Raw genomic sequence first — 13505 nt, forward strand, 5'->3', positions numbered from 1 at the left:
CATTGACCCTGAGGTTAAGCTTAGTGGGTCAGTAGTGTCTGACTCGATTATTGCTGACTTAAGCATAACAAAAACTCAGCTGTCTATAGCAGTACAGTGTTTTATAAACACTCTAAGTGTGGTGCTAGAATTTTCAGTATACCATTAAAATGGCTTGTTTGAAAACTCAGTTTCAGTCTTTACAGACTAAGATTACACAATTAGAAAATCTAATTTCAGTCTGTCTAGGATTAACTCAAGATACAAACATAGATTTTGATGATCTTGAGGTCAAGTTTGAATTATTTACACAACGTCTGGAAATAATTAATTCAGACTAAACACATTATGAAAATAAATTTCTTGAATCAGATCCATCTGAGGATGAAATTAAAAATGTTTTGGATACTTTTAGTGATCAACAATTAAGGTGGACAGGAGTACAGGCTATCTGCCATAAAACTCTGTCACAGAGACCTACTGTAACTAGTGGTCAAACACCTGTTACACCTGTAACAACAAAGGCTAGAGTTAGACATGCAGTCTTAATATCAAGCTTGAAGCCACCCAAACATTGTTTTTCAGACTTACAGGCATTTAGAATTACATTAGACAATAGTCTCAGATCTCTAGATGCTAAATATGACCTAAGACAATGTGATTGGTTTATCAGTGGTATTGTACAGGATAAGCTGTCACCACAAACTATTGAACGATTAAATATTATGTTCAATAAACGCTATTTCACTTGTGAGGAAATTAGCAATGGTTTACAAACAATAGTTTCATGCATGCAAGCAACGAGACAAGATGAAAAATCCACAAATCCAGTGGATAATAAACCTTCAACTCAGTATAGAAAGAGTATACCTACTCCCACTAAACCACATAATGGGAAATCCCATATAGGCATTTATCAAGCTGTGAATACAACAGACAGTCAACAAACTGTCACACATAAACGTACTCCAAAATGTGTACTTTGTGATGGAACACATTGGGCACAGTATTGTAGTCAATACACATCAATGGAGGCACGTAAACAACGTGTTCATCAGCTGAAAAGATGCATCAAGTGTTTAGGTGAACACAAGGGAGGAAAATGCTCACTGAAGAAGTGTTTTAAATGCAAGGGTATGCATCATACAGCATTATGCCCAAATAGTTTTGCTGAACAGCAGCAGACTTCCACAGAATCAGGAAGTCAACAAGCAACAGCATTAAATGTGAGAGATAAGTTTAAAGCAACTGCTCTCCCGATAGCTCGAGTTGAGTTATCTAATAAATTACACAAAACAAATGTGCTAACACTATTTGATCAAGGCTCACAAAGGTCCTTCATAAGAAGAACAGTGTTGCAGAAACTGAATAAACAACCCTATGCCAAAATACAGTTAGATATAGCTGGTTTTTTCCACAATTCTGGTAAACAGACATATGACCTAGCCAGAATCACTGTTGGTCTAGGAAACAGGAAAAAGACAGTAGAAGCTGTGGTAGTAGATGATTTGCCTAAGTCTGTGCAGATCCAGGGATTAAAAGAAACAGTTGCAGCACTGAAAGCAGCTAAGGTCAAGTTAGCCTGTCCTGACATACAGACGGACACAATTAGTCCAATTGATTTAATCATTGGAAGTGATTATTATCACTGTTTTGTGCAAAATATAGTAAGTAAACATGATGTTCACTTGCTGAAAACAGCAGGAGGTCACATGATATGTGGTCCCATTCCCTCTCAAAGTGGGAAAGAAGCTGATATTGATTCAGTGGAAAATGTACTAGTTACGAGAATAACCGCTGATCATGTACCACAGCAAAAATTATCATTACTGGAAGAAATGAATGAACCAGTTGATAAGTTGTGGGATTTAGATGCGATAGGTATTGATGTAAATAAACCAAGCCCACAAGAGTCTCAGACTTATAACCAATATTTGGACACTGTCAAATATAACGATGGACAGTATTGGGTTAGGTTACCATGGAAATTAAATCCACCACATCTACCTAGCAATTATAGCATGGCTTTCGGACAGATGAAAGCACAAATACATGAGCTCAGGAAGAATCCAGAGCTACTGACTGTCTATGATAATATCATACAAGAACAGTTGGACAATAAATTCATTGAGGAAATAGTCGAAGATAAGTTGAAGACAGAAGCTCATTATCTCCCGCACCATGGAGTCAGAAAAGATTCTGAAACCACTCCACTACGTGTTGTATATAATTGCAGCGCACGTGCAAATAAAGATGTAGCAAGTCTTAATGACTGTCTGATGACCGGACCCTCACTAACTGAGAAGCTTGGAGACGTGCTTATGAAATTTCGCACAAACCCATATGCCTACACGGCTGATATTTCCAAGGCTTTCTTAAGAGTAGGACTACAAGAAATAGATAGAGATTATACTCGATTCTTGTGGCCTGAAAATCCACATGATCCTCAAAGTCCTGTGAAAACTTATCGTTTTAAATCAGTATTATTTGGTGCAACATCCTCTCCATTCTTACTAGAAGCTACTCTAAATACACATTTGAAGAAATCTGAAAGTCCCTTCAAAGAAGTCTTAAAGAAAAGTTTCTATGTGGACAATCTTCAAGGTACTGTGAATAAAGAGGAGGATTTGAAATCCTTATACAGAGAAGCTAACAAGGAGATGAAAGAAGCAAATATGCCTCTAAGGATGTGGAATACAAATTCAAAGCCATTAAGGGAACTTATCAAAGAAGATTTCCCTGAAACTGAAATTCCTGATTGCAACAATATGCTGGGACTTAATTGGAACACACAGGAAGATACTTTGAGTCTCAAAAGGATAAACAATAAATCATGCAGTACACTCACTAAACGTAGTTTACTGTCAGAGGTATCACAATATTTTGATCCTCTAGGACTCGTCTCACCAATTACCATAAAAGGTAAAATGCTTATGCAAGATGCATGGAAACTCAAAATTGGATGGGATGAGAAATTGCCTCTAGAAATGAGTCAAGCATGGGATGAAATATCCAAGGAGTTTAAACAACTTCATCAAATTAAACTTCCCAGACAAATAGGTCAAGAGGGAAACAATTACACATTACATGTGTTCTGTGATGCGTCAACCAGAGGTTATGGCGCTGTAGCTTACATGAGTAATGCTGAAGGAAGTACACTAATTACTTCAAAGGCCAGGGTAGCACCCTTGAAGGTCAGAACAGTACCACAATTGGAACTGACAGCACTCTATGTAGGTACAAAATTAGCTGTCTATCTCAACAAAGTACTTGATCATCTCACTATTGAGAAAACCGTGATCTGGAGTGATAATGAAGCAGTTCTCCAGTGGTTAAGAAATAATAAGAGTAAGTTGGTCTATGTACAGAACAGAGTAGCAGAAATAAAAGAGATGCAGAGAGATTATCTCTTTCTTCACGTCTCTACCCAAGAGAATCCAGCTGACATGTTGTCACGTGGTGTCCCACTTAAGAAATTTGTGGATAATAAATTATGGCTCCACGGACCGAACTGGCTCTCTAATGAAAATAACTGGCCTCAGCAAAAAGCTCACATTATGCCAGAAGAAACAGTCTGCTTGAACACAGCAGAAATAAGTTGTGTAAATACTGCAGACACAACAGAAATAGTCATTGATGGATCTAATTACTCATCTTTGGGTAAACTCTTAAGAGTTACAGCTCTTGTCTTTAAATTCATTAAAGGAATTAAACCTGATTATGAATGTCTTGAACCCATTAAATACTGGGTGAAACTAATACAGAAAGATATTTTCTCTACAGAATATAAATTTCTAGAAACACAAGATAAATCCCCAAAGAAACCTGTTATGATTAATTCTTTAGGACTTTATCTCGACTCAGAAAAGATTATAAGATGTCGAGGAAGAATTCATAATTCTTCACTACCTAAAGAAGCCATACATCCAATATTGATCCCCAAGGATCATTGGCTGACAAAACTGATTGTGCAGAACGCCCACAGTAACGTGTTACATGGTGGGGTAGCTGACACACTTTGTCATATACGACAATCCTACTGGATACCTCAAGGTCGACAAAGTGTGAAAAAACAAATAAAGGACTGTATTACTTGTCATCACTACGATATGCGAGTATGTCAGTATCCAGGTCCACCTCCATATCCCTCTGAAAGAGTTTGTCATATCACTCCATTTGAGGTGACAGGTGTAGATTATACTGGACCAATAATTTTAACCAACACTGTTGACAAAGTTCCCATCAAGGTGTACATCTGTTTGTTCACTTGTGCTACGACTAGAGCAGTACATCTAGAAGTAGCCACTGACATGTCTGCTGAAACTTTTATCAAATTATTCAGAAGGTTTGCAGCCAGAAGGGCATGTCCCAGACTGATGATTTCAGATAATGCAACGAACTTTGTTGCTGGTGCTGCTTATATAAGCAAGATCTTTGATCAACCAGAAGTACAACAGATGCTGAATCAACGCAGATGTCGTTGGAGATACATTCCTCCTAAATCTCCATGGCACGGCGGATTTTATGAAAGAATGATCGGCATTGTAAAACGTTGTTTAAGGAAGACTCTTCATCGTCAGAGAATAGACTTAGAAGAATTCCGTACAGTTGTGACTGAAATAGAAAATAGAGTCAACAACAGACCTCTAACTTATGTTACCGATGATCTGGACAATTTAGAAGTGTTAAGTCCATCTCATTTACTCCATGGCAGAAGGCTCGAACCTGTTCCTCCCATGAATGATAAAGAAATCATAGAGGATCCTACTTATTTCGAACCTGAGCAACTCAGAAGTAAATTCAAACACCTTAATAAAATGATTGAACATTGGGAGAAAATTTGGCGAGAAGACTATCTCACCTCATTGAGAGAACACTTCTATGGAGCTGGTGTTCCTGAAAATCATAAGTCCTTAAGACCTGGTGACATAGTGATTATCGACAATGATGGTCCGAGGTCCCAATGGCCACTTGGAAAAATTGTGACCATATATCCTGATGCAAATAGAATCATCAGGACAGTTGATGTTTTGAGCAAAGGTGTAGTGAATAAGCGGACAATAAATAAACTAGTGCCGTTAGAATTACACAGTGTTGAAAACAAAATTAGTGATTCTCCAGAAACCACACAGACTAAAGCTGTTCAGGAAAGACAAGCAGCAGTGGTGGCGAGTGAGAAAATTAAATTAATGTTAAGTGATGAATAGTTCACCTGCAGCGAACCTCCGCCGCCCCCCAGTGTGGAGAAATTTTCTCCAGGAGGGGGGTATCAGCCCCCTTCAGCCCTTTCACCCCTGAGGGGCCAAGCCTCTCAGCCCTGAGGGGCCACTCAGAAGGGGCGAGCGTCTTGTTTACTGCTAGAGTGAGTAATTGATCACAGATGCTATGCCACGTAGTCAAATGACCTCTGCTCCCTGCAGCGGTGTTGCAACATGTATTTTTATAAGAGACAGTACATCTCTTACTTAGCAGGACAATTAAGGAAAATCCTGCTCCCACTTTATTACCATAGTAAAACTAGTGTACATTGTTGTCTATGATTAAGACAGCAAGAAACAAACATTTTGCTTTGCTTCATCGAGGAGGTGACAGGGATGCAAGGTACTAGGTCAGCGTTTTTTTTTTGTGCTGGGGGCAGTGACGGCATGGAGCGCTGTAGCGTCTGGCAGACTATCTTTGACTCTACTAAGAGTGACACTGACGCCAGGATAACCAACAAAGAACACTGATCCGTGCGTTAGTGTGGACAAAGTGTCTCACAAAACACGATAAACATAAGAGAGGTGTGATCAGCTTCTCTTGTGATACATTGTGAACAATAAAGACAAATCTTGTGGAACATAGTGTACCAGTGTGCGTTTCCTAGACAATGGAAGACGTGGACATCCAAGGACACTTCAGCTTCTATCAAGTCACCGATATCTGTCGAAGGTGTTGAGAACACCATAGCTCACGTTACAAAGAGCAAGGTATGTTACGAATTTCTTGTAGATCGGGGGATTGCACAATTCTTGAGTCACAAGGAGTTTGTAATCAACCTATAATCGGCAGTAAGGTGTGGACTTTTGAGTCCAAACAAGTAAGTATTTCGTCAGCCATCATCGAATGAAATATGCTGACATAACACCCCCTAGGGGTAATTTATACTTACAAATTGTATCTCTTGACAGCCCACTGTTGTGATGGTTTCGACAGCTTCTAGACCTCGTCTGCAGGGGCGGCTGTGTAGACGATTTGCTGTCATTTATCAGCTAAGTGTTCATTATATATAGTTATAATAAACACGGCAGGTAAGGCCAAAAATCTCGACACCTGGTGTTGCATAACCACTCACTTAGTTATCATAGTTAGAAAGGTTATCCTGTACGCAGAGAACATAACCAGAGGTTAAACTAGGATATCACATATCTCATTCTTTCACATCATCCATTCCCCACACACTATGAACACAACTTTGCTGCTGAACCACCTTGCCCACATACATCCCTCAGAAGGAGACCAACCCCTTGCCCGCCCCCTGGGTTCACGAGTGAGATTCCGGTAACCCTCTGAGAATCTGGTTGCCCACCGCCCCCCATAGACTTGTCTATTCCTACACATCGTTCTATAAAATCTCGCCGCTAAAGCTTTTATCCTCAAATCTTCCCTTACCTCCCTCATCCCCCAAGAAACATATAAATAATCCACTATGACATTCATTAAAGCCATTCCCACATCCCTTGGCGCCCCCTTTACATCCAACAATAAAGCCCAAAGGAACGACCACCTCCCCCTGCCCAAAAGTCTGATAACACCCCCCATCCATAATCTCACCCCCTCCAAAGAGGGACAAAAAAAAAAAAAATACCGCGTGAAAAGTTGTTTCGACGTCCCCACAGTGCATGCATGATGCCTCTCTTACAAAACACATTTTACACAGCTCTTCCTTAGAGGCCAAAATTCCCATAATAAAACGATATACTAACTCCTTTACCCTCGCTGGTATCCTAAGCAAGCTAAACTCCCTCCAAATGGTCTGCCAATCATACGCTAGGTATACAGCGACCCCTTGTAAAACACCCTGACCCCCCACAGAATGCACCAACTTTTTTACCTTTAATTTGGACACCTATCTTACAGTCAATAAAAACTTCAACATATCCTCACCATCCCTCAAATTCCTACCACACCACCATCTGCGTGCATCCTCCATCACCCTGCCCACCCTAATACCCTGATTCCTCCCTGCCTACATATAACTTTGTTTAATATATATAGCCGTTACTCTAGGACCCAACGCCAACAGGCCGAGACCCCCCTCGTCTCACATCCATCATTACTACTTCCTTAAGTAACCAAGCCCTCCCAAACCCCCACACATACCTTAAAACCCTCCTCTGAATTTCCAAAATGTCCTGTACTCTTAAAGGAAACACCTCTGCCACCACACACACACCTTTTATAGACAAGCGAGTTAATCACCAATACTCTCTGTTGTAACGCTATATCCCAGCCCTTAAACTTCTATGCCTACCCAAAACCCTGCTCGTAACTAATTCCGAATTGACCCTCCTGCATTCTTGCACCTCTGACATGTACCATGCCCCACATACCCTAATTCTGTCAACTACTGTCCATCCCAACCCCTCCCCCAATCTCCCAACAATCCAATTCCTCACCTCTCATACCCGTAGCATCCCCAAAAATCTGAGTTACTCCACCAACCATCCTTAAATCTTCCTCACCCATTACCAGTACAGTAGTATCATCCACATACCCAACAATATCTCCCCTGCAACCCCCCATCATCCCTTGTCTATTCATCACCTCATCCACAAGCTCGTAGAAAGGATTCTGCACACAGGCAAACAGCAACTGAGAGAGTGGACAACACTGCCACAAACCTCTCTCCATCAGTACCGGATCCCCCAACCTCCCATTAACCTGTACCCTCACTACCGGTCCCTCATACAAGGTTTGCACCCATCTCACCCCCTCCCCCAAACAAAACCCAACTTCTCCAAACAAACTCTTAAGAAATCCCTGTTCACACAATCATACGCATTAGCCCAATCTAAACCGAGTATTCCCCTCCTGGACAACTCTCAATAAATTCCCTCATATGACAATGACCATCCCTCATACTTCACCCTGGGATGCCATACTGCCCCCCATGTATCACTGATCCTATCACCTTCTTCAGTCTATTGCCCAGAATTTTAGCAAAAATTTTATAATCCGAACATAGTAAGGACAACACTCGGTAATCATTCAATACTTTCCCCTCCTCCTTTTTCGGCATTAAAACAACGATCCCAGTTTTTTGTGACTTCCCCATCCTCCCACTGCTCAACATATAACTCACGACCCCCACCAAACAATGTCTAATACACTCCCAATTAGCTCCATAAAAATCGTTCGGTATCCCATCTATTCCCGGTGTCTTACCCTGACTCATGCCGTTAACCGCCTCCTCCACCTCCACCTCACTAATACTGCCCTCCAACGTTTCCCTTTCCTGCTGTCCTAATACAATGTTTCTCCCTATATCCCCCCAAAATTCCTCCCTGACTTCTTCCCCTCTTCTCCTCCATTTCTCCCTAAACCAATAATCTGCATTAAAACTGATTCTGTTCGTACTGGAAAGGTCTTGTCCCTCCACATAACCTCCTCAACCCTAATCGACCACTAGATGGACTACAGTAGTCGCCACCTGCCTTTCCTTAAATTTTCTCATGACGTACCCTGACGGTCTGTCTTCCTTTAATACATCCTCCAATCCTGCCCTAACTCGAATTGCATTAAACCTTTCATTATGTATCTCCGCCATCCGACTCCTTAGACTATCCATATCCCCTCTCATACCTTCCCTGCCCCCCCCCGTAACAATCATTCAATTGTCCCTCTAGGTAGTTCTGTAACCCATACCACCACCGCACCTGTTCCCTGCCATGTACCCTAAAAAACTCTGCAATCCCTATCTTAGCCTTCATCTCCTACCAGTCAAGCAAGTTCATCTCCTCATCCCTAGTATCCCAGAACACCCTCCACCAATCTTTGAAGGATAAGCCTTCATCCCCCTCCTGTAGGAGCCTCACATTCAGTTTCCAATACCCTGCATGTATACGCACTATACCATTCACCCTAAGGTCAGCTATTACCACCCTATGGTCTGAAAACCCCATGTCGAAAGTCCTTACCCTCTCCACACCTATCCACAGCATGACATAAATCCTATCTAACCTCGCCTCATAACCCCTACGAACGAGCGTGTATCACCTCCCTTGGTATCACATCCCCATGCCTAATCACACAATTTCAATTACCCCCAAGCACTGTAATAGAAGGTAAGCCCCGCAAATAATACATCAAAACATCCCGGACAAAATCATCTTTCACCCTTGCATTGTTGATTCCCGGCATATAAACTCCTATGTAGCATACCCTCCCCTCCCCCCAATACCCATCCACCCTTATGACCCTCCCACCTCCCCCCTCCTCCCAACCCATGATGCGCAATGGGCTGGTCTCCTTTACCGCCACTGTCACCCCTCCTTTCAATTGTAACGCATTGCTGACAAACAGCTTATAACTCCGCAAACACTGTTCGCATCCTAACCTAGGGTTATGCCCCTGCAAAAAGCATACATCTACATCAAACCTTCTTGAGACCCATTCTAACCAAACCCTTTTGACCTCAGTTTTAAGACCATTTACATTTAATGATACACACTTAAATTTTCCAGGAAAGGCGGCTTACCCTTATGCCACTGTGGCTTACTCAATCCTCCTTCCAGGGTACCTGTACTCTCTTTTCCATTCTTCCTAACCTGTCCACCAACCCTCCCTTGCCCACCCCCACCAGGCTTCGCCGGTGCACCCCCACCCCTGCTTGCCTTCTCCACCACAGCTGCCCATGCCTTCTTCCCAGGCCTCTGCCCAGGTGTTAGGACCTCGTCCATTTCGGACGCTCCCGCAGTCCGTTTGTGTGAGCCACTACTCACACACATATCTACCTCATGCGAGTCCTCCCGATGAACCTCCACCACCACTTCCCTCTCCTCTCCATCCTTACGCAAGGCCTTTACCTGTCCTGCTGCCCATCCAGCTGCTGCCCCTCACTTAATTGCCCAGCTCCTTCCTCACTGGCCTCCGTCTCTCCCAAAAACTCCTGCAGCACTGCTTCCAGCACTCTCTCCTGGGTAGTCTCTTCCACGTTCACTATTCCCTCAGGCCTCGGTGAGCTCTCCCTTGTTACCTCCGGGAGGGTGACACACGTCCCCAACACCTCCTCCACTCTCTCCACCTCCTCGTTCCATAGATCCGGCCTCCAACCATCCGAAACACCCAACTCTACGTCCACGGTACTCGGTTGCTGGTCTACCATCGTTGATGTCAGTCATTCTAGGGGCCTGCCTTCGTGTACACTGTGCCGCCATATGCTCGTAAATCACATAATCGGCATGTTCTCCTCTGCCCTGCGTAGTGGACGAATACCTGGGTCCTGTATGCTGTCAATGTAACATTCGACAGGATTGGCCTCTTCAATGACATCCTTCCAGCAGCCCTTTATATGGGCCGTCCCTCCACACCCCCATGCTAGCTGAATGAACAGTTCCATAACTACTAAAGATATCCTGAAGTCCATACGGTGTCGCCTCAAACGGGACATTCCGTACCTTTACCCACGTGAAGTATTTAGAGACGTCATGTAGACACACCTCCACTGTCGAATTCGCACACATCCGTCGTTCTTGAAATTCATCCACAATACTGGTGTAAAAGCCGGCTCTTGCAAACTTCACAAAGACCCATGTCATTCCATTAAGGGCCACACCATACAATTCATCGTTATGTATCCCATAGACGTCCCTGATGATGCCTGGTAGCAGAACATTCATTGTCACACTGCTTAATGTCCCTTGGACCAATTCGATACAGAGTTTATTCGCCGGCTCATACGATCCGCCATCTTGGTGCTTAAGTGCAGCAGTTCACACCAGGTATTAGTGGAGGTGGGGTGGGATGCTTTGGCTCGTAGGCAGGAAAGTTATTGGAAACTGAACAGGATGGTTTTGGGGGATAGGGAGGGAGTGGAAGGTTTTGCAGTATTTTGGGAACAGCTCTGTGCAGACAGAAGGACTGAGGAGGACGTGGTAGGATGGTGGGATAGTGTGGCTAAGGTAAGAATATGTCAATTTTATGTGAGGGAGGGCAAACACATTAATCAATTGCAATATGGTTTGTCAAATTATTTAGAATCTAGATTATGGGATTGTTACGAGGGGGGCGGTGACTGGGGTGTACCCAGTGGAGGATATACACATGTTGAAGGACAGGATAAGGGATTTGCAAGAAGAACGTTTTGCAGCGGTATGGGTACAGGCAGGGTTGGACAAAGTAGTCTGGGGCGACAAGCCATCGGCTTGTATGCTGCGAGGACAGAAGGTACGACAGCGAACGACTACAATACTGGGATTGCAAGTCATTTCTTTGGTGGGGGGTTTTAGAGAGGGCCAGGTATTACGGGAAACCATGGGGATGAGTGCATATGTGGATAGATGGTTTGAGGAATACGGGAAAAGTAGTGGGGTGGATGGCGAGGTTCTTGGGTAGGTATGTGAATATGTGCCATGCAAACTGGGGAGGAGTGATCGGGAGGCACTGGGTGGGGTCACTGAAGAGGAGGAAATATGGAGAGCCCTTATGGACATGAGGAAGGGAAAGGCACCCGGGATTGATGGTTCACCAAGCGAATTTTATGTACAGCACTGGGGTTTGCTTAGGGGTTTCCTAGTAGGGTTAATGAATGCCATGAAAGAAGGAGGTAAGATGGGAGAATCGCAGGCAATGGCGGTGGTGGTGTTGGTTCCGAAGGGTACACACGGGATTACTGAGCCATTTCGTTGCTTTGTGCTGATTATAAATTGTTTGCGAAAATTCTTGGGAATCGGCTTAAATGTGTTGTGGGGAGGGTCGTGTTTGAGTCTCAGTTTGGGTTACCTGGTAGGTCAATGGGTGAGGGCCACGGGATCATAAAGGGGTTCCTGGAGGACATGGAAAGGGGAAGAGGGGCGTTGGCGGCATTGGATTGGCAAGGGGCTTCTGACAGGGTGGAAAGAAAGGCTTTGAGGGGTACTCTTCTACGACAGGGGTTTGGCGAAGAAATAGTGGGGTGGGTGGATACGTTGTACTCAAATGCGAAGGTAAGGGTGCAAATCAATGGGTGTGTGGGGGAGGGAGTCAGCATGGAGCGGGACTTCGGCAGGAATGTCCATTATCACAACTATTGTTTGCATGTGTTCAGGATCCCTTTTATAGGATTGTGGAGGATCGTCTAAGGACAGGGGGGGGATGGTGAGTAGAAGCCTTTGCCTGGTTTGGTGGGCTATGTTGATGATACAACTATTTTGGTGAGTGAGGAGACAAGGTTAGGACTTTTGGGGAAAGTTGTACACAATTTTGGGAGAGGTACTGGGATGAAGGTAAATCTGGAAAAGTCAATGATCATGGGGCTGGGAGAGTGGACAGGGAGATTAGAATGGGGATGTGATGTTGTGCAGCGGCGGACCGGGAGTCTGAAAATCTGCGGTGTCATGAGGCTGACCTGAGTGCTGCAAGGGTTAACAATTCGAATAGGATGGTGGAACAGGTGCAGCGACGTTTGGGAATGCTGCGACCTCACCATTTAACCCTTAGGCAACGTGCAATTGTCATCAATGTATTACTATATAGTAAAGTCTGGTTTGTTTCGGCTGTGATGCTGTTAACAGGATCATGAGTATTCTTCGAATGGTGTTCAAATTTTTGTGGGGCTCAGGGTGCAACTGGTTGCGAAGGGAGGTAGTGACATTGCCGGTATGTAGGGGAGGGTTGGGTTTGTTGGACTTGAGAAAGCGCGTAAAATGTGTTTTTATTAAGAGGGAAGTGATGAGTGCAGGTGCATGGAGGGAGGGTCAGCTAGATAAGGTACATGCTCGCCTGAGGAAATGGTATGGAGGGGCAGAAATGAAGGAATGTGAAACAGTGTTACGTGCTTTAGTGTTAGCCAGGGAACCGGGAAAAGCAAAGGTGGGAACTTTGTGTAAATTGTCAGAGGGACATGTAGTGGCGCCGGTTGAAGGGATCTACCCCATGTATGCATGGGATGTAATATGGCGAAGATTTAGTAAATTAAGGATACGACCTAGAACGCGTGAGGTTATGTATCATTTCCTGCATGGGATTTTTCCAACCGGAGCGATGCTCCGAGATAGGAGGGTTATCGAGGGTGGGGGGTGTGGCAGATGCAGTGGGGAAGAGACTGCGTATCATGTTGTCTATTTTTGTGAAGGTTTGGAGTGCATCAGGGTATGGATGCGTAAGGTAGTGGTGAGGGTGGGGGGTCAAGGTGTGTCGGTATTGCGAGCGTTGAGTCTTGATATGAGTGGTGTGGATGAGGGTGTGGTAAGGGGTTTAGCATATGTAATCGTGGACTACATATATGTTTTGTGAGGTATGAGGGGGAAGGAGGGTGGGGATGTGCTGAGAAGGACTTTGGCGGCGAT

Source organism: Cherax quadricarinatus, chromosome 6 (genome assembly GCF_038502225.1).
Source record: "Cherax quadricarinatus isolate ZL_2023a chromosome 6, ASM3850222v1, whole genome shotgun sequence".
Taxonomy (NCBI): Eukaryota; Metazoa; Arthropoda; class Malacostraca; order Decapoda; family Parastacidae; genus Cherax; species Cherax quadricarinatus.